Source organism: Mus musculus, chromosome 13 (assembly GCF_000001635.26).
Source record: "Mus musculus strain C57BL/6J chromosome 13, GRCm38.p6 C57BL/6J".
Classification (NCBI taxonomy): Eukaryota; Metazoa; Chordata; class Mammalia; order Rodentia; family Muridae; genus Mus; species Mus musculus.
Genome location: NC_000079.6, coordinates 48,734,085 through 48,739,064, shown reverse-complemented (window position 1 = coordinate 48,739,064; position 4,980 = coordinate 48,734,085).

Here is a 4,980-nt window from a genome sequence, read left to right as displayed (position 1 = left end):
AAGAGGGCGTCGGATACCCAAGCACTGGAATTACAGTTGTAAGCGATCACGTGGGCGCGGGGGACTGACCTCTGTTCCTCCAGCAGAGCAGACCGTGCTCCTAAGTGCTGATCCATATTTCTAGCCTCCTTCAAGCTGCTTCTGTCTGCATATTTCATCACAGCAATAGGAAAAGAAACTAAGATGTAGGTTTCATTCTGTAGCTTAGGCTGGCCGGAACTCAGCAATCTTCCTGCCTCAGACTCCCGAATGCTGAGATGACAGATTTGAGCCACCATCCTAGCTTCCATACTGTTCTTATTTATTCATCTGGGCATGGATTGTTTTTGTCTGTGGGTTCTTGTGAACAATGTCATTGTAAACAATGTCATTGTGAACCTGCGTGTTCTTGGATGAAGACACACCTTCTAGTCTCTTGAGCACAGTCCTGGGATCGTTTCCTTCTCAGATAGTGATTCCCCTGTTAATGTTGGAGGGATTGCCAAAATACTTGCCACTGGCCTGCATTGTCATTCCCATTAACAACAAAGAAAGCTCTGAGTGGGGCTACTTGCACAAGCCAGAATTCCCGGATTCCTCTGGGACTGGGTGTATACGAGGTTTCGAGCATCTTACATGGGGGTTGGGAACCAAACTCAGATCCTCCGTGCAGTAGCATCAGGAGCTCCTAAGTGCTGAGCCATCTCTCCAGCCCCTGTTCCCATCCAGAGCATTGCTGCTCTAGAGAAACATCACTTAGGCCCCCTTGCCTGGTTTAAAACTGGGCTCTCATCATTACTGGCAAATTTTAAGAGTTCTTAGTCTGGTCTGGGCACGAGACCTTTATCAAACTTGTGATTTGTAAATATTTCCTCCATTCTCCAGGTCATATTTCTACATCCTCGACAGCATCCTTTGAAGCACGATGTTATTTTTTTTTTTCCCATTTGGATCCGGCCCACTCACCCATTTTCCTCATCTGTTTCTTCTGCATTTTGGTGGCGTATCTAAGAATCCATCATCAGATACAAGGCCGCAGAGACGTACTCCTATGACTCCCTAAGAGCTTGGCAGCTCCAGCGCCTCCTGCATTGTCTTTGATCCACTTGGAGTTAAGTTTGCACGCAATGGGTTTGTATATTGTTCTTGGAAATAAGTGCGCATGTTGCAGCCGAGTGAGCACCTTGAAATGCCACTTTGTGAGAGAGCACTGTTTCTAAGCCTCTGACTTCATCCATGAAGAGGAGAGATAGAGGAGCAGAGTAAGGCCAGTTACTTCCTCAAAGACGCAGCATGGTCCATCCTGAGTGGGACCATTGTGATCCCGGGACCATTATGCAGTCTGACATCTACCAGACAGAGGGCCGGCTCTCGTGGTTGGGGGATAGATAGGTAGACTGTTGGCGGAGGAGGCAAAACCAAGAGGTTCAAGCTGGTTCAAGCTGCTTTCCTCCTGGTCTGGCTTGGACCCTCCTTGTCCTCAGGGTCACAGTGCCCCATCTGTCAAGCGTGAGGCTGAGACAGAACCTGCAGCAGGCTTCAGGCTAAGATGCTAAGTGCTGCCCCAGTTAAGGTGACCATGCAATCTCCAAGTCTGTCAGAGACCCTGGTAGCCCGATGAGTGATGGCCCCAGGGGATTGACCAGCTGCCTGGGTGTCCCATAAACACAGCCTTAAAGTGGCTGGTGACACCCATCCATCTTGCCATTGGGCTGTGTCCTGGTGGCTTTCAAGGTGGCTCTCGTTGACACTAGCCTTGGCCCCTTCTGGGTGGTGAGATGAAGATGTAACAGGACTGTGGATGGATACAACCCAAAGCGGGTGTCCTAAGCATCTGGGAGAGTCGTGTGGAGGCAGTGTTGAGAAGCAAGGCACCCATCCTGAGCTCCACCCAACAGGCCTCTGCCCCTGAATCTGAAGCCACAGCCCATTGGGGTCTATCTCCCGATCACAGACAGGAAGGACACCAGCCCCAACCATGGCACGGCCTCCACAGGGGTACAATAGAGGGGTGGTAACTATGAGCAGCTAGGACTCTCAGAACTGAGATCCAGGGTGCTGTGTTTTCTTGTTCCCTAGGAACCCCCTAAACACAGCACACAGGTCTGATACCTCCTCATTTCCCCTCTTCTTCTTCCACCTCCCTCCTCCTCCTCTCCCCTCCTTCTCTCCCTCTCTCTTCCCTATCTATGGAAAGAAAAGATAGACAAAGGGAATGAGGGAGAGGGAGGGGGAAGGAGGGAGGGAGGGAAGGAGGATACACGTCTTAGTTCTAGCATATCACCCCATCATACATTTTGTGGGGCATGCTACAATTTTCTGGGTGATGAATCTACTTATCCTCTGTTTTTTGGCTTCACCTCTGATTGGAGACGGGGTCATTCTGTCCTTTGTGACCCTGGGGTGCCATGGCCCTTTGAGAAGTCTAAGGAGGCTCCGGGAGCTCTGCTGGAAACCAGGCTTTGGCAGCACAGAAAGCTCCATGTGCCCCCTGGTCTCAAGCCAGGCTTGGGCAGACCCTCAGCAGGCAGTAGCTAGGAGCAACTTACTGCAAGCCCCACCATTCCTCTAGCCACCACAATAGGCTCTCGTCTCGGCTGTAGGTAGAAGCATCTTGGTACCTTCACAGGGACCCAGCCCTTTCAGGAACCAGACCCTCATCTGCAGGTTAGGAGGCCAGAGGGATCTGATAACTCTCAGAAAGCAGTGGTGAGCATGCGTTTGGCCAAGAGCTTCAACCTGGTGCACCACGAACAGCTTTCTGTCTGCAGAATGGACTCTCTGGGCACTCTTGCTTTTCAGCCGACCACACCAGCGATGCTTCCTGGTAGGGCTGAGGACCATGGGACCTAAGCGGAAGGCGGAGGATCACAAGGGTAGAGCCTGCCTGGGCTACAGAGCACATTTGACTCAAACATGGACAATTCAGTGAGATGCTGGCTCAAAATAAAAGGGCTGTGGCTGCATCTCAGTGAGCATTTGCCAAGTATGCACAAGTGTGCCGAGGGCTCCATCCCCAGCTCTGAAACCAAACCCAGAAAACTTAAATAAATAAACTGTGTGTGTGTGTGTGTGTGTACATGTGCGCGAGAGACTTCAGCTGTCCAGCTATATTGCTCTCTGTGATATACTCTTGAAACATGGTCTCTTACAAAACCTGGAGGTAGGCTAGTTGTTAACGAGCCCCAGCCAGCCATCTTGTCTTGCTGGGGTTACAGGTACCTGTGGCTGTGTGAGTGCTAAGAATTGAACTCAGGTCCTCCTGTTTGCACAGCAAACTCTCTTAACCACTGAGCCACCCCGCAACCTCCCAACCCCTAGCTCCAAATCTTTCTTGCCTTATGTCTGAGACTGGCAGGGCCAGGACAGAAGAGTATGTCCATTCCATTTCCTTTGTCTCAGTCCCAAGGTTAAACCCACACCATCACCTTCCTACCCTGTCCCCATCTAGACTGAAGCAGAAAGAGAGAGGTCTCACACTTCTCTGGCTTCTGCACAGGTCTCTTCTTCTGAGCCCCAGCTTCCGCATCTGTAGCTGGGGTTCAGTGTCTTCCTGTTTGCAGAGTAGCTGGACGAGGCACCCTACCTCCCCCAGGTCTTGATGACATGTCCCCAAGGAATCTGCTGCCCCCCCCCACACACACACACACTTCACTGTGTGACCAGCAGACGTGAGGGAGGCGAAGCAAGATCGTTTTTCAAACAAAACGGTATCAGATGTGTGATTTGGTTTAAATACATATACCTATACATATTCCTGGCAACAGCTTGAGCTGTGCTCAACCCAGGTGGGGGAGGAGGTGGAAGGGAGGCCATTGCAGTGGCTTAAAACACCCCAGATAAGTGTTCGGTGATTAAGTGCCACCATTAGCTCTAATGGGCAATAATTGACGATGAGAAACAATTTTCTAGAGCACCACGGGCCTGGTGCCCCACACCCTGGCCCCAGCGGGGACAGCAGAGGGCTGATTAACTCCTGGGCTGGAGGAAATGTCGGAGGCACAAAAAGTTTCCAGATTCGACCGTAATTGGAAGAAGTGATTTCACTTTCCACAGCAGGCTGATGAGGGGCCACCCACCTGCTGGTGAGGGTGGGGCTCGTGACTGCTTCCTGCTTAGCAGGGAATGGAGTGACACCCACTGCTGTGCAGGAAGCAATGGGGTGGGAGTGGGGAGTGGAGATGGAGCCATACTGCTCACAGGTCCTTCTCTCTCGGTTTTCTCCTGAAGACTCTGGAGAAGATGCCCCTCACGAGCTAGCATAGAGAGCTCTCCATCCTGTCAGGAGACGGCTGCATCCTCACACTTCACAGCAGTCAAGAGCACATGGCTCCACTGTCTTCCCCTCTGCTTCTAGAAATGGCTCCTGGTTGTTCCCAATGGTGAGGCTGAATGCCCGTTTACCAGAGCCACTCCCCTTTGCCCCAATCCAAAGCATAAATAGTCCCTTCCCATCTGCCTTCGTGGCCATCTGCCTGCCCAGCATCTCTGAAATGCATCTTCTTGTCTCACATTCTGGCCATCCCTTTCTTACATCTGTTCCCTGCATCACAAAGTGTATGACTTCACAGTCTTTCCTACCTGGGTAAGGACAGGTGGGCATGAACACTATCTTATGGCTGTCACTGCCGGTAGGTGGTCGCCTGCAAACTGGGAGTCATAGCGAACCATTCTGCTGTGCCTCCTGGCCCTGTGAGAGATGGCACTGTAAATGTGTGCTGAGGGCTGGAGCGATGACTCAGCAATGAGGACCATCGACTGCTCTTGCAGAGGGCTCGAGTTCAGTTCCAGCACCCATGTTCCAAGCTTACAACTATCTGTAAACTGCAGCTTGAGGGGATCTGATGCCCACTCTGACTTCTGCCAGTACCTGCACACACACACACACACACACACACACATCACATCACACCACATCACACACACCACACATTTTAAAATATAAAATGATTTTAGCCAAAAGGCAAAGCAATACACAATTATTAATTAATTAATTAATTA